General features: G+C 33.8%; 1 long non-coding RNA gene across 1 annotated transcript in view; it reads right to left on the reverse strand.

The window, feature by feature from the left end:
• The window catches only part of LOC131523510 (uncharacterized), a 28728-nt gene extending 8828 nt beyond the window's left edge, over positions 1–19900 (reverse strand). The window contains exons 1-2 of the long non-coding RNA XR_009266797.1: positions 19877–19900; positions 8450–8555 (exon numbers count right to left, since the gene is read on the reverse strand). This is a non-coding gene — a long non-coding RNA (uncharacterized LOC131523510). The remainder of the gene's footprint in view (positions 1–8449; positions 8556–19876) is intronic.
• Between the last annotated feature and the right edge of the window lie 4827 nt (positions 19901–24727).

The raw sequence follows: 24727 nt of genomic DNA on the forward strand, positions 1-24727 counted from the left end.
TGAATCCATAAGACATGAAAGCGAGAGCATTGTATGTGGTCTCGCGCTCTCTGCCTGACGCAGCTGCGTCTGTTCGATATCCATCTAAAATCAATATCTGTTGATGATTACGGCCAACACTATTTATTCTTCTTGGGCTGGGATGTGGCCTTTGGTCAGCAGATGTTCGGCTGTGATTTGCATTCCTGTTTTCTTCCCATTTACCAGCAGATGTGCAGATGTTCAGAAATATAAAAGTTGTGTTCGTGGGTCTGGCTGCGTTCGGAATAGCACACTACCATACTAGCCTTACTATTTGCATACTTAAGCCACACTTAACCGCAGGATGTTGTGCCAAACATTTGATGAAAAGATGTTTATGCATTCTTAAATGCTAAAACAATGGCTCTAGTTTTAAAAAAAAGAAGACAATTATTGTTGAAGAACGACACCTGGTTCCTCTGATAGGACACCTGTATGAACTTGAGGAGAACTGACTTCATGGATCCACTAAAAATCACCAAAACACCAGCTGATTCAGTGCAGAAATGATAAAGAAAAATGGATAAACTTCAACACTTGCCAAGATGTGCAGTATAAACCCACAGCATACTGCACACAATGCAATGCACTTGACTTGCTTGATCAAAACAGAAACAATATCAACCAATCTTATTCTTGCCTCATTATTTAAAGCATTAAAAAGAAAAATATACTGTATATATTCCCTTTTTTCTTGGGTTTAAATACAGTATAAGGAGGGCAAAATATATTTTTAAATGCTTTAAAAATATTCACATTTTTAAAATATATTTTCAAAAATATAAAAAAAACGATATAAAAATATATATATTTTTTTTTATACTGTGCAGTAAGTAAGCTCATATTCAATCTGGACGCGGCCAGTCTGTCTGTGAGTTTGGCAGATCTGCTCTGTCTGTCTTTTGCTGAGCATCTGCCCATAATGCAGGTGGAATGTGTTCATGCAGTCCAAAGTTCAGAAAAGAATGAATTTATTAAACAAGCATGTTGATGCACTGCTTTAATTAGCTGAAATATTTTATAGGGCTTACTCATGGCAGTCATACTTAAAAAAGAGGAGTTTTAAAGAAAGGCATTAAAGTGTCTCATAAAGAGATGCTTTACTGTGATCCCTCTGAGAGTCTGGGACTGGAACACAATGAGCACATTTAAATCATCTGAACTTCTCTGCTGGACTTGGCATGATTGGTATAAGAAACATTCTCAGCAACAACAACAACAAAAAAGTAGAATTTGAAGTCATGAATATTGTTTTGATTTATGGTCTAGACCAATTAAACACGTCATAACAAATATAACAAAACCAGAGCTACAGTCCTGCAACATATGATATCATATGAAAATATGAGTGTGTTCTGGCTGATGATGACTTCACCTTTATGATCCTTGTGTGCTGTGGGTGGTTACCAAGGTGTTGCTAAGGTATTCAGCATGTTGCTATGCAGTTACTAGGGAGTTCTGAGGGGCTAACACTGCATGCTTGTTCATGCAAAACATGACAAGGAGTTATATGTGGTTGCCATGGTGTTGCTAGGGTACTATAGTTGGTTGCCAGGGTGTTGCTATGGTATTCAGAATGTTGCTATACAGTTGCTAGGGAGTTATAAAAGTTTAACAACACATGCTTGTTCATGTAAAACTCAACCAGGTGTCAAGGTGGTTGCCATGGTGTTTCTATGCGGGTGGTTGCCAAGGTGATGCTATGGTATTCAGCAGGTTGAAATGCGGTTGCTAGGTAATTCTAAGAGGCAACCAATGCATTCTTGTTCATGCAAAACATGACAAGGTGTTATGGGTGGTTGCCATGGCGCTGATATGCAGTTGCTAAGGTACTATCTTTTTTTTTTTTTTTTTTTAGTTTTGTGTAATGGTTATTGGCTAAATTTTGCTTTACTGTGCAGCACTTTGGTCGACTCTGTCGTTTTTAAATGTGCTATATAAATAAATCAAACTGAAACTGAAACTGAAACTATCGGTGATTGCCAATGTGTTGCTATGGTATTCAGTATGTTGCTATGCGGTTGCTTGATAGTAATGCATTCTTGTTCATGCAAAACATGTGTCATAGGTGGTTGCCAAGGTGTTGTTATGTGGTTGCTAGGCCACTGTGGGTGTTTGCCAGGGTGTTTCTATACAGTTGCTTAGGTATCCAGAGTGTTTTAAATATGTTGCTAGGGAGTTCTAAGAGGCTACCAACACATGCTTGTTCATGCAAATCATGACTGAATGTTATGCGTGGTTGCCATGGTGTTGCTATGTGGTTGTTAGGATACTGTGTATGAATGCCAAGGTTATTCAGATTTTTATTTTTATTTTATTACCATGTTGCTATGTGGTTGCGATCTGCTACTGAAAACATGTTATGGATGGTTGCCATGGCATTGTTGTTAGAGTACTGTGGGTGTTTGCCAAGATGTTTCTATGTGGTTTCTCAGGTGTTTGGAGTGATTTGTAGCATGTTGCATGTTGTCAAATAAAAATAGTTGTGCAAGTCTCTTTAATATCCTCTAATCTCTTGATACGGCTCTTGTCCCTCCTTCAATAAAAGTCTATAGGATTTATAAAAACAAACCATTAAAGTCAATTGCTTAGAAAATTAATAGCACAATTCTTTGCACTAATCCTAAATATGAGTAATAGTAATTGTGATGCTTGACTTAGCAAACACTATAAATCAAAATTCGTAGACAAACACACACACAGCTCATTTATCTCTTGGTTGTTCAAAAGGCTTCTCCCACACTTAATTGATATGACACACTAATCTGGCATTTGTTTTGTGGTTTTGCCCTATGAGGAAGTATATTCACTTAACAACCTATTATATGTGATGTGATGTGACAGTGGTTTGGACGAGTGTCAACAGGAAGTGATGCGGGGCAGATAAAGCTGGTGCATATAGCGTAATGGTTTGTTATGACCTATACACTAACTTTCATACGGAGTTCATATGGAAGGCAGACTTGGCCAAAATATTTAAACAGAATGCGTGAAATTTGTCTGCGTTAACATGACAACAATTTCAATTTCAATCAATGAAATTGCTCTATTTGAGACTATATTTGCATATGTGATGCGATGGTACATATACTTATAGAAACATCAGACGTCTTGTTTATTCATGAAGGATGTCATGACACGTTCCAGTTTTGCCACCGTTGGCTTTCCATAGTCCATTACCTGAGTTGGACTTTGGCAGACGTGCTGTTGCCCTAAAGGAAAACACACACGCAACATGTATCTACAACAACAAACAAATTCGGGTGGGACCGTTTGCTAGGAAAAACTGAGACGTGTGTGGACATTGGCTCTCAGGCAATATTGCGCATAAACAAACCCAGAGGAAGAGAGCATCAGCCATAGTACACAAATAAACGTAAACTGCACAGCTGGGCGTCTTTGGCTTCACACCAGAATGAGAGGTACAAAAATATTTAGACAGGCAGGGTTTGATTTCAAGAACGAAACGAAAAGTAACCGTGACTATAAAATGTTAAACATTTGAGTTTTTTGTTTCTTGGCACTCTGAAATTGAGATTTATTTCACAGAGCCATCTCCATCATGCTATGTTCATAAATTGGAAATTATTCGAGAAATAAAACCCTAGAGAAAAATGTTATGGCTCAGAGGTGAAATAAGATATTCAATGGAGAAAAAAGTAGGGTGGGATGTGATTTTAGCCATAAGGAATTGATTGGGAGGTGAAAATGTTGATGATATCAGCTAAAACAGATTACAAAAAAAATATATATATTTTTTTTTTCTCTGGAATAAAGTGCACTGATGAGTAATTAAACTGAAACATGTACTAAGAAAGTAAACAGAGTAAATTCTAATTTTATACACTGTCTGCAATGGAAGAAATAATATTACTACTACTACCACTACTACTACTACTAATAATAATAACAACAATATCTGAATAATCATTTTATTCTATTTATATGACATTTATATGACTATATTTATATTTATGACTTTTTATATTTATTTACACACACACATCTGCATGCGCGCACACACACACATTATTAATATTATTAACAAATGTAAATACAGTTTAAATTCATGTTGATATATATATTTAAACTGTCTGCACGGAAGAAATACTATTAAAGAATAAATAATTAAAAATAGTAATAAATAATATATATATATATATATAATATTTATTACTATTTTTTAATTATTTATATACACACACACACACACACACAAAGAAAACAAGTAGATAGAACAGAAAAAGAATATCAAAAACTAGTGTCAGAGTTGTTGTTTTTTTTTTTAAGAAACACAAGCAGTTAGAAAACGAATATATACATATATTTCAAAAGAGTTCAGAATAAAGTTAATCAACAGAGATAAGGGGCAGAACACTTCATTCACCAAAATCTCCATTTAATTTCGTCCCGGATATGTCTAGGATAAACTATTTAAGGGGTCTCAAAAGAGACATTTTTCTTTACTATATGAAAAACTTGTCAATATTAGAGCCATATATATTATTATGCATCTGTCAGGCTAAATGTTCAAATTCAGCCTCATTATCACAAAGCACACTACTCAAAATAATGTCATTCAGTTCAAATAGAGTCGTATGCTGGGTTCACAAGACTCTGTCCTTCACCCTGTGCAGTGTGAGTGAGTCAGAGCGAATGTGTGTGTGTGTGTGTGTGTGTGTGTGTGGATGGAAGAAGAGCTCTTTATGCACCGGCCATTAAACCGTGTGAGAAATGACAGCAGACGTGCACCTGCAGCCCTTCAAAGTGCCACATCCTTACATCAACAGCATGACTGCTCTGTGTTACGTAAAGCTGTACATTTACAATGCAGGTGTCGAGCTCCGTCCGATTACACAGACCTGGATCTGCTGCCAAACAAACAAAATCCTCTGCCAGCCCTTCTGAGGAACCACTCGGCCCATTTTACACCATATTCCTCAATACAGCGTCGCTCTAACACTGTCTCTGAAGTCTGTAATGTGACTGTGGATGAAAAACTTAAACTAAGTCAAATATGACCCAGTTATTTTCAGCCATCATCCTTCTGATGATGTGAAGTTCATCAGTGTTGTTATCATTGATAAAAACTAATCCTATTAAAAACATTTTCATTAATGGACCCTTCTCACAGTTCCAGGGTTCTCAGAAGCAGAAGTCATCATAGATGTGTAAACTTCTATAGTGGTGAACTGAAACTACAACAAATTTAATTTTTGCATTCCCATTTGATTAACTAGTCATTTATAGGTAATCTAACACAATGTAGTGCCATAAATGTACATTGAATTCTTTAATGTATATATAATAAATAAATAAATAAATAAACTTGGCTAGATTTATGATGATAATAACTGTGGAAACAATCACTGTGTGAAAAGAATCCATTGAAATAAAAAACTAAATGAAAATTAGAAAACCTGAACTGACTGAAATAAATTAAGTTTAAATAGAAGCACTAAAATTATTTAAACTGAAATAAAAACAAAGAGCTAAATACTAAATATAAACAGATATATACACAAACACCTTCAACATATTTAAAAACATATTTTGTATCTGAACTGTGTTGAAATACTGTAAAAATTTTTAAAGGGATATTTCACTCAAAAATGAAAATAATAATAACAATAAGAAAAAGAATAATAATAATTTACTCATTTTCCACATCCCTCAAAATGAACTTTTTGTTTGTTCATTTTTTTTTAAACTAATAAAGCATGCAACAAAATTACTAAAACCTAAACTAAAATTAAAAACTATTTCAAAATATGAATAAATACTACATAGTATACTGTATTAATAATACTAAACACGCAGCCAACAAATTTAAGAAAAATAAATAAATAATTTGATTTGTACTGTGGGGAAATACTATGAAAAGGTTTTAAAGGGATAGTTTACAACAAAATTACAAATTTCATCAAACTCATTGTACACGGTCAACAAAAGGATTTTTATTTTTTTTTTCCACGAAAAGAAAGTGAATATGGAGTGCAGCGGAGCTGCAAAATAAACAAACAAAAAACTGACTTTTCAGACAATTCTGAATTAAAATTGTGTCAGTTCCACATACAATGCATCATAAGATGCATCACAAGTTATAGGAACTGTTTTTAGAGCTTAAATGCATGCAACCCCACTCATCTGCATGGAAAAGAGCAGTGCGTTCATTCTCCATTTGTGCTCCACAGAAGAAAGAATAACAAACAGGTTCACAACAACACGAGGCTAAGTGAATGCAGAAGCGAAAGCCACATCACACGCATTCAGCCTGGAGTATCGCGACGCGTTACGCCAGCAAAGGTCAGGAGAACACACATGGGAGCCAAAACACACAGAGCGGGTGATGTAAACTAGAGGAACAGCGGTGTACCCCACTGGATTCGCCTCTTCAACTGCTACCGGTTTCCATTTCCATTTAACAAATTCCTTGATAATGAATCCCACATGCGCTAATAAATGACTTTGAGAATTGCTCACTGGCTCGAGCAGCTGGATCCGCTGGAATGCTCGTGTGGTTTACTAACAGTTCACCATCTTCGGCGTAACACACATGTGACATCTATTACTGCACAGCTCAGACTCTTTTATTGTGTCTTTGGAGTGTATGGTGGTGAAAGCCAGGCAAACGACACGAGAAGCCAAACCTCCCCGGACTGTATTGTGTGCATGCAAAACTCAGTGCACAATGCAGTGCGGCGGTTCAGTGCATCTTCATGCAGTTGTTTAGGTCTCTGGGTGGTTGTTATTCTATTTCGTCTTTCATTTGGAAGCATGTACTGCATGCATTTTGGCTAATTGCACTTGAGTGTTGAGTTTGGTTGTCACTTTTATGTCCTGGTATGTCATTGGCTATTATTGATTGCAATGTTGTTCTCATTGGCTGCTTTATGTTTTAAAGTATGTTTGTACGGTGGCCGAGAGAAAACACATGCAAATAGAAAAACTTCAGAAAACACATGCAAATAGAAAAAACACCAGCAAATCAAGAAAACATCTTCATCAGTTTAACAGCAGGTGCTGAAAATGTTCACAACACAACCAAATAAAGATTTTAATTTGCAGTGCGTTTCTTTGTTTGTGTTGTGTTGTGAGTATTTGCAGCACGTGTGTTGCCAAATCGACAAAGTTGTTTTCTTAATTTGCAGGTGTTTTTTTCTATTTGCAGCACATTGAGCTCTCTCGGCCACCGTATCTTTGACTTCCTGTTTGAAAACAATGCTTGATGAAGTGCGACTGACCGAAACATTGCTTTAAAATATGATTTTGCAAGCTTAAAGGCAAGAAAACACAAAATATAGTGTTATAAATGTACATTTAAAAATAAGAAGAAGAAGAAGAAGAAGAAGAAGAAAGAAAATAAAAAAATAACATATAATCATCACAGTCTGTGCAAAAGATCCAGTGAAATAAAATAAAATAAGTTTATTTTATTTTATTTCAGTCAGCTGCCAAGGCAACATTTCTTATTTTTGTTTAGTTTAGTTTTTCCATCTATTATTTTTAAGTTGATGTAGTAAAATGACTAAAATAATACAAAACTAAATAAAAAATAAACGGAAACATTAAACACTAATAAAACATTTGAAAACATGCCTGATGAAGGTCTCATGACCAAAATTTTGCATTAAAATTTAATTTGCAAGTGGAAAGGTGAGAATTTGTTATAAAATGTACAGTATTTGTTTAAAAAACGAAAATATAAAAACTGTGCTAGATTTACTATGTTAATAATTATTTAAATGCATCATCACAGTCTGTGCACTGTAATAAAAAAATAAATAAAAATAAATAAATTCAATAAATAAAATTACCTGTCAAGGCAACATTTCAAAGTTTCATTTAGTTTAGTTTTTCATCTAATATTTTTAAAACAATGTACTAAAATGACTAAAATAATAATAAAAAATAAAATAAATAAATAGAAAAACATTAAGAAACTGTTTGAAAACAAAGCCTGGTGCTGGTTGCATGACTAAAAATACATAAAAACAGTAATATTGCAAAATATTATTACAGTTTTAATAAGTATTTTCTATGTGAATATATTGTAAAGTGTAATTTATTGCTGTGATCAAAGCTGTATTTTCAGCATCATTACTCCAGTCTTCAGTGTCACATGATCCTTCAGAAATCATTCTGATATGCTGATTTGCTGCTCAAGAAAACAGTTGTGCTGCTTCATATTTTTATGCAAAGCGTGATACATTTTAATTTTTCAGGATTCTTTGATGAATAGAAAGTTTAAAAGAATAGCATTTCTTTGAAATATTAATCTTTTGTAACATTATAAACGTCTTTACTGTCACTTTTGATCAATTTAATGTATCCTTGCTGAATAAAAATAGTAATTTATTTCAAAAACAAAATCATTTTAAGGATAGTGTAGGATGTGCATTGCATGTGTCTCTTTTCACTCACTCACAGATAAACAGGAAGTTACGCCGAGAGACGAAGCTCCAGCCAATCACGTCACGGCCGCATTGACTTCACGTCTTCGCCATCTTCAAGCAAGCTTTGTTTGCTCACAGCTGAGGATTCAGATGAAAAGAGAGATTATCGACTCTAGCATTGCCATTTTACACACAAAGACAGTTCTGTTGTCTAACAGTGGTTTTCCTGTTGGAGGAGCTTTACACGCTTCCAAAGACGCATTTCATGGAACAGTTAACAGGGTCAAAGCATCCCATCAACGAACACCGTACTAAACACAACAGCTCAGCTTCCCCATTCACACACATTCACAGAAATCAACACGAGAGCTCACAAACACTTCACTTTCTCGTGTTTCTCCTCGCCTGGAAGTACTTCCATGTGTCCAAATACAAAGCAAAAGTCATGGAAGCTGTGAGTGAATCACACTTTGCTTTCATACTGAAAAAAGTGGAACCATTAGGGAGGCAAAAAACAAGAGCTTCTCGAGTGTCTTATGGTTTGTTTGTCTAAGGTTTTAATACTATTGCATGGATATGCCGGTCTGCCTTGAAAAATAAGCAACCCTGTAATTGGTTTCGAGTTCGCATGAAGTAAAACTCTAAGAAAAATACTGCATTCAAATAAGCAGAACGAAATTAAGAGGTAACATTTTTATAGCAAAGATACTTACATAAACTAAAAAAGCATGCAAAAAATAAATTATACAGTAAAACATCATAATAGCATTTAAATCATATATATACATATATATATATATATATATATTTTTTAAATTATGTTTAATTCAGTGTTAGTTGCCATTTATTTGTAATTCTTTTGCAAATTTCACTCTGATTGAAAAAGAAATGTTTTAAAGTAAATTTTACGCAATTTTTAAAAAAAGTATTTAATCTATGCTGATTTCAACTTTATTTCAAAATAAAATATTTAATCAAATTTGAATTCAAATTCATTTAAAATTCAATAAATTCATCATTTTAATTCAGTTCATTTAATTCAAAACTGTAATGAAAATCCAAAACAAAAGTCTAAAAACAGGCTTGATGCAAAATATAACTTTTTATTTTTTAATTACTCATGCCAGAAATGTAATTTGACTAATCACTCTATAGATGTAAAAAAAATAAGTCAAGATTATATTATATTATTTATATTATATTATACTTTTAATTGAGTAAATTTAATTTAAAAATTATATTTCAACAGATTAAATACTATGTAATACTATAATACTAATACTATAAATACTATATATATATATATATATATATATATAATATGTTTTACACAACATAGCCATTTTTCACAACATAACCAACTGAAGGAAAAATATAATACAAAATATTTGTGTCATAAAATAAAAAAAATGACTAAATAACATTAAAATATGTTTGCAAAAATAGTAAGGAATTGTGCATATTATGTAATTTGTAAAAGTTATAATTTTTAAAACAAAACCAAATAAATGAAAAAAGAAAAAAAAGCAATACATAATTATATGATATACATATGATACACATATATAAAGTCTTATTAGTTCTAAAAACATTTTCTTAATGCAAAATATATCATTCATATCAAGAATAAAATGTAAAATGTTTTAACTTATTAAATAAGCATTGTAATTGTTCAGTTCATTATATTGGTGGTTATACTCTTCACTCAACCAAACTAGTATTTTAAATTATGTTATTGCCTATTTTCCTTTCTTTTCTTTTTCCCACCAAATTTGGATCACGCTGGCGGAGCGCAGGACCAGATGAACACAAAGCAGAGACGGGGACGGGGGGACAGTATCGGGGAGAAGTTCAAGTGTGAAAGGCCCCGCACCTGGACCGGCGACATAAAGAGCCACATTCATTCACTGATGCCAACACAAATGTCAGCGAACACAAAAGCCTATCGTTTCAATCAGAGCGCCGTCTCATGTACATCATACAGAGCTTTCTTCACGCATAGATGACGTCACTGAGTGGATACAGATCCCAAAGAGCTGCAATCGATTCACTCAACACTGAAGCAGATCCGACAAAAAAAAAAAAAGGTTTAATTGAGTGGACACAGACGCTGCCAGATCACGAAAACTGTCTAATTGACACAGGAGAGTCGTGCCAGAGAATTCACAGCTAACAGATTGTGGTTCATTAAAAAAAGAGGGGAAAGCATGACTTCAACACTATGAAGCTTTTCCTGATAAAAAAAAAAAAATGCTTAAACCAGTCTAAGGTGGTCTACGCTGGCTATTAAGTCTGGTTTGGTGGTTTTAGAAGGATTTGGGAAGCTTTAGTGGTAAATGTGCTTAATTGTGATGAAAATAATTTTGGGTTCTACAAGCTGGTCAGCCAGTCTAAACCACCTAAGACCAGCAAACCATGATACACTAACTAACTAAATAACTAAATTATTATATATATATATATATATATATATATATAACATATGTCATATATCTAGATAGATACACAGTTTTAACATAAACAAACTTATAAACTTCATGTGATATTTGCCAGCTATACATAAATGAAACGGGTCAGATTTCTGCACTGATAGCATTGTTTTTTTTTTTTTAAACTATTTGCATTTGATTTTATTTAATCAAATTCATTCAATTTGTTTTGAATCAGCATCTCTGATCATTGTGAAAACAATTACATTTATTAGTTTATTAGTACTATTACAGAAATCGGACCTAAAAAAAATAATGTACGCATCACATTATGTTTTTTAGTTTATGTTGAAACTTTGTAATCCAAAAGCATGGAAATGTTATATGCAATTCAAATCCATAAATCTTAAATTTAGGCCTAAATATTTCTGGAAAACATAGTAGAAGATAATTTAATCAAAGTAATATAAAAACGATCAGCATTGAATTTTTATGAATTTGTTGACACTAAGTTAGCAAGACTTCAAATCCATGTCGTGGCTCACAAGCAGCTCGGTTTAGTTAAAGGTTTACATCTGCGAGTGCTGTGTTTGTTGTCTTAAAGCATTAGAACATCATATGTCACACACGTTAGCTGGCCTCCTTCCGCTTCACGGCTGAGCGCCGGCGTTAGGTGTCTGTAACATGTCTTGATGTGGGCCGTGGCCGCGGTTTCTTGTCCAATCAAAGCAACGTGTCTGTCTTTGATGCGAGAGCGCAGTAATTAGTGCGTGTCGCAGGATTAGCCACTTCCGGAGGTCTTTGAGATTTATTAGTCATTGGGCCACTCTCAGCTTTGAGTGGACTTGTTAAATCAATTTCCTCTTAGTCTTCCATTGTGGCCCTGCTCATCAAATCACATTAGATTGTGCTACAGTTGACAGATCTGTGAATGAAGACTTTAGGAGGGATGTGTGAATTATCCACACGAGGGGAAGTTTAGACACTGAATGCGGTTTATCACGGTGTTTCCTATAGAAGTGTGTGTTTGGAGAACAGGAGCTTCCATCCCCTGTAAATAGTCTTAATCAAGGAATAGGCCTACTAACCTGAAGAGAGAACTCCGCTAGCATTCAGATTCATCTCAGTTAAAACTGCTTGACTGGCAGTTTTTTGGGTGCCAGTTGCCAAAGCCAGCAATGTCATGTGATTAATCACTCCAGAGATGTAAGAAAATGAAGTCAAGGCTTTATTATATTATATTATATTATATTATATTATATTATATTATATTATATTATATTATATTATATATTATATTATATTATATTATATTATATTGTTATGTTATATTATATTATATTATATTATATTATATTATATTATATTATATTATATTATATTATATTATATTATATTATATTATATTATATTAGACACTTTTACATTTAGAAAATTAAATTAAAAATCATGTGTTCATATGTACTATTACTACATAAAAGTTTTTTTTTTTTTTCACAAAACCAAATGAAAGAGTTAATAATTAAACATAGGAATCTCATATGAAATGTTAACTTTATATATTAATAGTATACACACACACACACACACATACTGCATACAACTTTTTTTTTTTTTTTTTTCATAAAGCCAAATTAACAAAAATGTTATTCAAAATATTCTGTTACAATATTTTTATTTAGAAAAACTGTCTTTTACAAACTTACTGACTATATATATATATATATATATATATGTGTATTTATATTTTTATATATATAATTAAATAAATATAAAATATAAAAATAAATAGAATGTAATATTATATTTTTTTATTATTATACTGTACATAATACTATTAAATAATATAAAAATAAATAATATAATGGTATTCAATCGTATTAAACAACTTGTTTTTCATGGTCAATCAAGTGATTTTTTTTTTGCAAAATGGTCACTGTAAAAAGTGATAAGTTGACTTAACTTAAAAAAAATTGAGGAAACCCGTTGCCTTAAAATTATTAAGTAAATAATAATTAAAAAAAAAGTTAAGTGAACTTGACAATTCACTTTAATTATCATTTACGTAAAAATGGTAAGGCAACAGGTTTCCTTAATTATTTTAAGTTAAGTCAACTTATCACTTTTTACAGTGATGTAGTTACAAAACCTACCAGTAGGGCTTAACTGCCAAAACTTACTAGACAAATCCTGACCAGCTGGCTCTACAGTAAACACATACTAAGCATAATAATACTTAGTGTTAATTAACATTTTCCCTAAAAAAAAAAAAAAATCAGCCAGATTCAGATTGTTTTTACATCTTTTCCAGAAAGCTTATTGTATCTGTTAAAAAAAAAACTTAGGCAATATAATTTATTTTACATTCGATGGAGGTGAATATCTGTGCATAAAATGCTGATTTATCCATATACAGTATGTTCCCAAGTCAACGCAATCTTCTTCAACAGACTCTAAAACAATAGAAAGCAGGAGAAACAGAAGCACAAAGCAGGTATCAGGCAAACACTGAGCGCTCATTCAGACTCTCCAAACAAACAGGCCTTGTCGGTCTGAATCTCCGCAGTCAGCGTGCAGCTCGCACTGCCAAAGCACAAATGAGTCCAAACGCGCACCTGCAGCCCCAAACATCCAGCAATTACAGCAACATTTCGCCTAAAAGCCCGGAGAAAAAAACACTCGGCGTGGCCTTTCAGAGCCTTTAACCTTTAGCAGTGAACATAAACTAATTACATTCCTCATGCGGCGGAAGCCTCGGCACGGCCGCGAATGGGAATCGCCATTGACGACTTAATTAGCGTTTGCCGATGTGGAGCGTGTAATTCCGCCGGACTTGTTCTCGTCAATGGCCTCTCATTATCTCAGTTCTCCGCTGAAGCGCCCCGCTGAAAACGCCACTTGCTCGGATGGAGGGACATTCATATTCCTGAAAATGTCAGCTGGGAGCCCCTTCCTCCGGCCGACACAATGAGGCCCATTGTCGAGCGGCGCTTAGCCATCATTTCATCCCGTCAAAACAGCTTCTGTTTTAGCAGCGACGTGTTAATGGGCCCATGGCTGGGTGTGAGAGCGTCCCGAGCCACACACATCAGATGGAGTTCAGAGGTTAACGCTGACTCTTGGATTCGGGTGGCTGGGATTTGCGCAACCTTTCCACCGAAACGGAAACTGGGGAGGGAAAAGCAACGGGGCTGATAATGTGATATAATTAGTCAGACAGTTTCTGGGTCAGAATCATCGCTGGCCAACACCGAGCTGGAGAATGGGCGCAGATGGGCCACCTGGACCTCGACGGGGGTCACCGGGGCCCTGCAGGTGGACCGCGTGAGATGATGCCCTGCCAAGGCCTTCATTAAGGATTGCTGGGAAAATATGTGAGATTTTGGGCTATTTTGCTTCCTCTTCAAACTAGTGGAGAGAAAATATCCAAAATACACATTTAAGTGCTTATCTGTAGATTTGAGTTATAATAGGTTTTAAAAGGCCGTTTTCTCATTAAAAAAGCAAACAAACAAACAAACCAAAAAAACCATTAGCACTTCTACAAACCAAATTTTACATATTAGATTGCTTTTTTTTTAAATTTAGAAAATAAATAAAAATATATAAATAGCCTACTTCATTATATATAAATAAGTATAAAAGTTACCATTGTTCACAATGAACAAAAAATATCATACAAAACATTCATTCACACATTTCATTCTTGAAAATAAAAATGTTATAAAGCATATATATATATGCTACATACCTTTACAGGCCGTTTTCTCAAAATGGGTTTTTCCTCAGAAAAGAACAGTAGCACTTACATATATATTAAAATATTTATTATATAATATTAATTTAATTGAATGTCTGTAGATTTCAATTAAAAACTAAAACAGTAGCACTTACATATTATATTATATTATATTACATTATAATTTAATTTAATTCATTTTTGTAGATTTCAATTACAATATATACCTTTGAAGGCTGTTTTCTCAAAATGAGTTTTTCCTCAGAAAAAAAAACAGTAGCACTTATATACACCAAACTTAAATATTTTATATTACAGTATTACATTACATTACATTGTATTGTATTCTATTATATTATGTGATGATTTTTTTCTGGCTGTCAACAGTATTTTTTGATTGACTGAGTGATAAAAAGAGATATGCTAAATCCCCTTTGTCTCTAATACATCAACAAAATGAAATACGAATTTTGAACCTGTCTTTATACAGTCTTCAGATTTACGTTCTGGAAATTTAAGCCAATTAATGCATATTTAATTAAAAAGGGATATGAATATTTGCATTTGTAATACAAATCAATTGCCTTAGTGTACTGTGATTAATCAACTGGTAAGAGTATGGTGACATCTATTAGTTCACCTGTGGCGTCTTGCCTCGAATGCACAATATAACCTCGGGATATCTTTTGAGGTCTTGTATCCATTTGTCTGGATACAAACCCTCAGAGAGAAGATTTTGTCAATAACAACACAAAACTCTACCGTGCAGCATTAAGCAGGTATGACTGAATGTTATGTGTTAACCCCCATAATTACAGAGCGATTAAACCGGGTTTGTGTTTAGACTTGTCCTGCTCTTTGAACTCTACTCATCTACGCTCTAAACCCGCCGGCTTTGATCTGAGAAATACGGTTTCGGGGAGTGGAGAAATTAATGATATAAATGTCAGCATGTGTTTGGATCTGTAACGTGCGAGAATGAAAAATTGATAGCGATTCGTCAGGCTAAAACTTAATGGCATCGAGGAAATTCCCACTTCCAAGTGATTAAAAACCCTCGAGTTTGTGAACGCGTGTGATCATCTAATCATTTTCAGAAAGCCAATGAACTTGAGGCCTAAAGCGGTTTACAATCAGTCAAAACAATTTGGACTCCCTGTTAACAAAAGGTTGTTATTTAAGCCAGCAATCTTGGAAAAGCAGTGTAAATAAATAAGAACAAATGTCATTAATCACATTAACTAATTGCGAGATAACAGACATAAAAACATGAAGGAACCTGAGGTATATTTGGAGATTTGAGGATGCAAGACTCTTTTGACAAAGCATGATGGTGAGGCAAATAACACTCGCATTTCCTTTAGATCTTGTAAAAATAGGGTTTACACTGCACTTTATGGACATTGATTTTACAAGCTGGAAATGAGTTGACAACATTAAATGCAAACACCAAAAACTTTGTGTAGTAGCTAAATGAATAAAGTAAACGCTAAGACATTTAGTCACAATAAAACTGACAGAAATTGCTGAAAGCGAACAATACATTTTAGCATTCTAACTATAGCATTTATTGTGTTATTTTAGTAGCATTGAGATATAGTTTATTAATATTTTAAAATAGTTTCTGTTTTATATATTTTCTGTTTTAATTTTCATTATATTTTGTGTTTTCATTCATTTTCATTTTAGTTAAAGTTTTATTGTGTGTTTTTGTAAAAACAACAAAAAAAATAAGTATATATATTTATAGATTTTAAAAATTAATTATTTTAATTTATTTTTATATATTTGTCATTTTAGTACATCAAGTTAAACGTTAAGTTAATCAAACTCAAAATAAGAGTTATAGAGTTATATTTTAAATTATAAAATAAATATAACCTTTTGTCTTTTATTTTCTTTCTTTCATTCATTTTTCGTTAATTATTAGATATAGAACCATTGCTTCTGGTGGTGAAAAAAATGAAAAGATTTGTTACTGCACTGGAATTTTCACAGTGTTTGCTTTTACAATAAACACCTACAGCTGCACCTTAATGAAAAACTGACCAGTCCTCCACCTAAACACAAATACCACTCTTGACCACAACAGTAACCTTAAACACTACCACAACATAAACTCTTCTAAATACCAACATAACAGAATATTAAACACAAACAAGTCTCCTTCTTTTTTATCTTATGCAACAAACACTTCACTTCAGCATTCAGTTGCAACATTTACTCTCCAGATCCATTCTCATGCAAAGCATGCTGGGAAATCAAATCAGCAATGCAATTTTGTTAGCCATGATCACGTAGTTCCAACACAAATGCATTAAGAAACTCTTAAATAAACTGCACACAATGCAATTAATTTGAGAGAAAATGTAGCATCAGCTCATTTTAATTCATTAAATTGAGTAAAACCTTTTTGTGGTGGACCTGTAGATAACCTGAAACAGGACCTGGTGTTTATGTCCAAACCTGTTGCACAGACCGCAGGTCACGACCCTGGATCAATTTGTTTATTCACTTCTTGTTATTGTTCGAGTTCAATGGACTGCTGTGGAGTGACATTAGAGTTCACTGTAACGAACATTGCATGAATATTTAACTGGCATTTATTAGCTCGACAGCACCAGGCACAATGAATTGACTGGGAAAAAAAAGAAAAAGAAAATACAATCATGGTGGACAAAAAAAAAAAAATCCATAATCCTTTCTAATACCCACAGTCATTGTCTATTACAATGGTAAATGAGTGAATATGGCGAGAACAATGGTGTCATATCTTCAGACGGTGATGGCAGAGGTCAAGTGGATATGGTTACCGTCTGTCCTCTGGGACAGGAAATGAGATCTGTCATAGACCGGATGACTTTCAAAAACGCAGTCCAGATAAAAGGCCGTGGACAGCATTAGCTTGAGGAAATTATACTGCCCTGATAAAGGACCGTTTATTACGTTCATCCAGTGAATGCGCTTTCGTTTGTATTCATGATATACGAGTCATTCGTGATCTGCAGAATCTTTTGAAGTTATAAATGAATATGCTTGTGTTGGAATGTAACTTTTTCACATGCATGCACAGGGTTTCTGCAGGCTTTATGAAGGTACATTTAAGACCAAGTAAAGACAATTTATGGAATAAATGGAAGGGAAAACAATATGTCAGTATGCTCTCTAAACTGCAAAAATGTGTTTTTCTTACTCAGTATATTTGTCATGTTTTCCAAAATGACAAAAAGATTATTTTCTGTAAAAATGTATCAAAATGAAGTGAATCAATGAATAAAATGGAATGCCAAAGCTGCCGTAATTAGAAATAAATAAATAAACGTACAAAGTATTGTAAAAAAAGCAAATATAAATAAATAAATAAATAAATATATAAATGTACAAAGAATCATTATTTATAATTTTATTTCTTTATTTATATATATATATATATATATATATATATTTAAATTTTTCCACATTTTTTTCTTTATTTATTTATACATTTACTCATTTCCACTTTTATTTATTTTCACATTTATGTATTTATTTACGTATTTCTTTCTTTCTTTCTTTATTTATTTACAAATTTATTTATACATTTCTTTGTCCGTAGGGTAATGAGGAGGGCGTGTTTTATCTCAGGAATAGCAATCGAGCCAGAGTAGGCGAGGGGAAGCTTTGAGGCCACAGTGACACCTTGTGGTGCCCAAACGAATGACTTGGATGGGCAATATAGCCCAAAACGTATATTACGGGTTATTATTTCAATTTCCAGAGAGGGGGGCGGTGCTTCGGTTGGGAAGCGTGCAACCTATGATCGTGTACATTTGCTGAAGCTAGCGCTAAATGCGCGGTTTTTTGGGGTTTCACTTTCAACACATACAAGGCATGTTTCAAACATTCGGGATAGAACGAGAAAGAGAAAAGAGAAATTATTAGACAAAATTACAAAATAAATGCTGAATGATGTTTGACAGTGAACGCATACAATTGCTGGTGTCAGTAGCAAATATTAAGCATGTTTTAGGCTACAATGCATGGCGTGTTTCTCTAGCTCCGTTCCCATGGACACCTTTTGTTTGATTTAACTCTGGATATTTCCAATTGATGACAGCCTAAGATGCGTGATTAATGTCTACAGCAAGAGAACCCATTATAATCAGTTGATGCGGTGACTGCCCACACGGGAAGTGGCGCGAGACGACAAATCTTCTACAGTAACTGATGCCACTTTCTATCCCGAATCTTTGAAACATGCGTTGTATGTGTTGAAAGTGAAACCTAAAAAAACAGGCGCATAAGAAAGCGATTGCACGCTTTAGCGCTAGCTTCAGCAGATGCACGCGATCACTGTGGCCTCAAAGCTTACCCCTCGCCTACTCTGGCTCGATTGCTATTCCTGAGATAAAACACGCCCTCCTCATTACCCTACGGACAAAGAAATGTATAAATAAATAAATGTGTAAATAAATAAATAAAGAAATACGTAAATAAATACATAAATGTGAAAATAAATAAAAGTGCAAAAGAATAAATGTATAAATAAAATAAAAAATAAATAAATAAATAAATGTGGGGAAAAAAATACATAAATAAGGAAATAAAATTATAAAAAAAAAAATATTTTTTTTTACTTTTCTTTGTACATTTATTTATATATGTATTTATTTATATTTGTTTTTTGTTTTTTTTAACTTTTCTTTGTACATTTATTTATTTCTAATTACGGCAGCTTTGGCATTCCATACAAATCTGCCAATTCGGACAGTAAAATCCATTTAAATCAGTTTTCATTCCCCACTGGCAGATATTTGTTTATGTTTTTTTTTTAAGCATAAACTCATTTAATTGTATACATTTTCTCAGAAAACAAGACTTCAACTATCTTCATTTTACATCTCAAGAAAAATGTATCTTGATTTAAGGATCTGAATTGGAAAACAAGACAAAAACACTGAGAAAGACATTTATTTTTCAGCAATGCATGCCTAATGACTTTATGAATTAATGCAATGACGTTATGATTTAAGACTATCAGCTCACCTTTAAGACCTTTTAATGCCTTAACGTGTCATTTTAATTTGTAGAAGTGCAAATTAAGGCTTTTTAAAGACCTGCAGAATCCCTGAGTATTTCCGATATTAATGGTGAAAACACTTCAACTTTATCTTGATCTTTTAAAATGTTGATTATTATTAAATTGATTTGAGTAATTCAATCAAACAGGATGAAATGCTTTGTGACACAAACCAACTACAAGCAAACCACAAAAACAAGCAAATCTAATGTAATCAATTTCTAATACTTACTGGTGTTTGTGCTGTCAATTTCCCTCCAAAATGATGTCACTTCCTGGATGATGATGGCTTCAGTTAAAGGGATATGACAAACCTATGAAATGATCATCAGTTAGAACAATATTCACAAAATAATTGCTATATAAAAAGCAATATTTCTGCATATATTCTCTTTTTATTATAGAAGTTAATGGGACATGGCAAAAATATATTACAAGATATATAAAAAGTAAACTGTAGACAGTACACACTGTAGATTTATGAAGTATTGCAGGATGTTCTGTATGTCCTGGCCAATGTCTGTCCACATTAAAATCATTCATCCTTAAAATTGTTTTTGGAATACAAACTTATGTAAATAATGGTTTATTTATCCACACTTATGACGCCAAGAAGTATGCATTTAAAATTTGCATAGGATTCATCTATGTCATTGGAAGCGGAAACTAAGGTGTGATATGTGTAAAGTTTTGCCTAAACTATTGCAGATGCAAATGACGAACGGTATCCTTTGACATTCGATGGGTGCTGCTGACGTCATGAGCAACACAAAATAGACACAGCGGCTTTCACCTCATTAAATGATATATAGTGGCCCTAAAATATTACCACAGGATTAAAAAAAGTTTTCTTGTATGTCTGATTTTATATATCTGATTTTATAACTCACAACAATTATTCTCAGAATTGCAACCTTTTTTGTCACAATTCATACTTTATTTATTGCAATTCTGCAGTCTCACAATATGAAATTTTTAAACAACTTACATTTTACAAATAAAAGCAATGTTCAAAACAATTTTTAAGGATGTCAACAGGAGCTTAAGAACAAGCTCCACTCTTCACCACAGCAGTAACCCTGAAAAACGCCAACATAACAGAAACAAAACTCAATATTATCAAACAAACGTCCTCCTATTTTCATCCTGCACAAAAAATGTACAAAATAGCATTTCATTTTAACATTGACTCTCTATGTCCAGTAAAGTTGCTCTATTGCCATTGATGGTTCCATGAAGAACTTTTAACATTCTTAGAACAATGATCTTAGAACAATGTTCTTCACACTAGAAAACATGGTTCTTTTAAAAACTGATCACTAAAAGGTTCTTTGGGGAAGCAAAAATAGTTCTTCTATTGCATCACCTTTATTTTTAAGACATGTATAAGTGTGATTTCAGTCCATTTTTGGGTACATTTGTACATAATTTATACTTCATTCTTGTCTTCACTTATAGGGAAAAACTTTTTGCATGCAGAAAAATCTGCCAGATTCCTCCCCTGCAGCACATACGTCTTAAATAAACAGTTTACATCATGGAAATGATTCTTTAGGGTCATTTTCTGCGGTGGCTCATCAAACAGGAAGGGCTTACGCCCAGCCAATAATTACCAGCTAAAAGTACTTCCTCGGAAAAGACATCAGCGGTGTTTGATATTTCCTTTTACAGGCAGCCGCGGGTGAGGCTCACAGCTCTGTTCCCGTCTCGTAGGCTGGTGGAGCGAGGCCTACACAAACAGATCTTATCGCCACCGGCGTGCAGGCTTTGATCAGGATGTTGCGGCCGCTATGGAACACATTTATACTAACCAGCGAGTTTCAGCCATTTTATTGGTCTGGATCTTAGAGTCGTCTCTACGACCCGGGCTGCTCTTCTGAAGGAAGTGTTGTAGAATGCTTGCGGTTACTCCAACCACAATAAAGACACTCAGTAAATATATGTGGAGTTAGCTAAATGTGACACATGTAACGTCTGCTCCCTAAAGCACATTAATACAAAGAGTCAAGGGTTTGTTCAAACTTCTGAGTATGAACAAAAGCATTCTTAACTTTGTCATGATATTGACATTGAGAATCATGAGACTATATATTATAATATGTCTTTCAATGCAATATAAAGTGTTTTGAATAAAAGCATTTGCCAAATGCATAAATGTGAATGCATTTAATAACTGCTAGCGCCCCTTGAGGCAATGCAAAGATTGCATCATGCATATGCATTGCATTATAAATCGCGACTATATACTCTAATGTGTTCCGGAAAACAGCAACACATGAAATCATGTTTGCATAGCAAGAATGCATTTGTATAAAGTACATTTCAAGCCTTACATATAAATCTCTTAAAAGTAAAGTAGCAAAAGCAGCCAGTGTTTTTCATGTCCATTTTTCATGCTGGAAAACTAAAATATGACTGGTTTTGATGCAAGAAACCTTGAGGAACAACATAAATTGAATTTATATTAAAAAAGCCTATGTAATACAAATTTTTGACTACCTTTTCTTCTGATTGTATATATATGTTTAAAATTTTTCTGTTGATTTTAAAAATATTTTAAAAGTCAGAAACTCTATGCAAAGACGTAGATATGAGAATGGGAGAACTGACCAAAAACATTTTCATTTCTAAAATATGACTGGTCTTGATGCAAGAAACCTTAACGAACATTATAAGTTGAATTAAAAAAAAAAAAAAAGTGTAGTATAAGCCTAAACAATCATTTCGAAGCACAATGGCTGCGCCTTCGCTGGTCATGTAGGCCCAGGCCGAGACCGCTCTCGACGGGAGAGTTCTCCCTCTATGAAACATGGCATCTCATAATCCCATTTCGCTCATGGAGAGCAGTAAATTAAACTGTGGGATCAAGATGGGCGTTCATTCATTCAGCTTGTGTGGTAGGCGCTCTCTCTATAACTTTCTTTTTATTGCCCATCTTGAACGGCCGAGTGTGACTGGCAGGTGTGATAAGTCAGCGTACCAGGGGCATGTGAAACAGAGAATATAGTGGACTAACAGGAAAGCAGCCAGCTGACAGCTTGACAATAGCGTCCAGCCCTGGAGGACACCAAACCTGCACTGAGCCCAAACAATGGGAGCCAAAACCTCTCCCTTCAACCGGTGACAAGATACCGTAATGGGAAGGTAATCATCGAAGAAAAGCGCCATCAAATATTCAAAAGCTGCCGCGGCATGGGGTTGATTAAATATCGACTCCTCTGTTCCGCTGTCATGCTCGGCTTTGACTTCTCGCGCTGGTCCTGCCGTCTCAGCCTGTTGTCAAGCTCGAAGGCATGCGAGACTTTCCCACCTCCCGCTTTGGCCCCTCGAAACTGTACTCGTCGAGAACCCGTTTTTAATGGACTTATCTAGCGGCGGTCTTTCACGGTGGCTAGCTGCCTCTGAGAATCAATGTGGGGTTTCTGTTCTTCACGTCTGAACAGCATCATATATGCAATACGCTCTATATGCAAGTAAATAGTAAGTAAACATATTAGAAAACTAATGCTAATATCCACTATATATAGCGCCCCTTGTGGCAACTTTGGCAGTGTGATTTTATTTTCATTTTCATTTTTTTTTTACTTTATTTTATTTTACATTTCAAAGGAACAAAATCTGGATGATTACATATTTTACAGAAGACCATCACTAAAAATAGAATATATATTTTTATAGTCAAGTGCAATTTTAGAAGTTACTGATATTTCCAGGTTCAATATTTCTACATTTAAATGCAATAAAAAAGTAAGTATTATGTAAACACCTAGCAACATTGCAATTTTTTGTAGAAAAACGACCATAGAAGAAGAATACTGATAGAATACCACCCCTTGTGGCAACTGTTGCAATGTGCATTTTTGAAAAATATTACATTTTTTATTTAGTTTATCAGGGAAATATACAGCTTAAAAGTTTTGTTGTTCTTCTTTTTTCCAAGTTATTTCTGTCTGAACAGTGTCCTAAATGCAGTAAGCTCTATATGCCAGTAAACAGTATACATGTAGCTCTTTTTCTTTTTCTTTTTCTCAAAAACTGACCATAGAAAAGACTAATGCTAATCTATCATAGCACCCCTCGTGACAACTCTGGAAATGCAATGCAATTTACAAAATAAATAAATAAAATATTTTACACTTAAAAATAACAATATTTTGCCAATTACATATTTTAGAGATGAGCATTACCAATAAATAAATAAATAGAATATGTTTGCTAATATTCAAATCTGGAAATGCAATGCAATTTACACATTTTGAGTGCATATGTATATATGTGTGTGTGTGTGTGTGTGTGTGTGTGTGTGTGTGTGTGTGTGTGTAAACTGAAAAAAAAATTGGACAAATGGGTTTTTTTTAATGAAAATGTAAAAGCAAATACAAATACCAATTTTCTTCACACAATTTTGGAAACTGTTGCAATGTGCATTTTCAAACATATTTTATTTTGCACATAAAAAGAACAATATTTAGCAAATTACATATTTTAGAGATAAGCATAACTAAAAAAAAAAGTACATTCTTCTTGGAAATTACAAAGCCTTTTCAAGATTAACTTCCACAAGTTTTCCAGGCCTGTCAAGTGCAATTTTAGAAGACCCTGATATTTCCACATTAATTAAGTTTCTCAGAAACAGCTAAAAGTTAATGCAATATATAAATGCAATATGCAAGTACAGTAAATAGTAAGTAAACACCTAACCTAGCAACCCACAAAAGTATAGTTCAGCTATTTTTCTGCATAGTTACACACCTTTCACACACAATCTTGGTTACTAACTATACAAACCCCATAGTAATATGCTAAACTAAATATTTTCTGAGTGTCCAGAGCTCCGTCAGAGTCGAGAGCATTTCATACGGTGAGCAGTAACACACAGACGGCCCACAGTACCTTACATCCTTGATTAAACCAAACGGTTTTAGCCGCAAAGAAAAACCACAATGCAGGTGCCTGCCACGCTTTATTAAGCTCAAATAGTTTCCAGACCTGCGGACAATTTGTTATCTGAAAATAGTCCGTTCTGTAGTAATATCACAAATGTGTTACAGGTTGAAAAAACATCAAAAAGGTTCAAACTCCA

Source organism: Onychostoma macrolepis, chromosome 17, assembly GCF_012432095.1.
Source record: "Onychostoma macrolepis isolate SWU-2019 chromosome 17, ASM1243209v1, whole genome shotgun sequence".
Classification (NCBI taxonomy): Eukaryota; Metazoa; Chordata; class Actinopteri; order Cypriniformes; family Cyprinidae; genus Onychostoma; species Onychostoma macrolepis.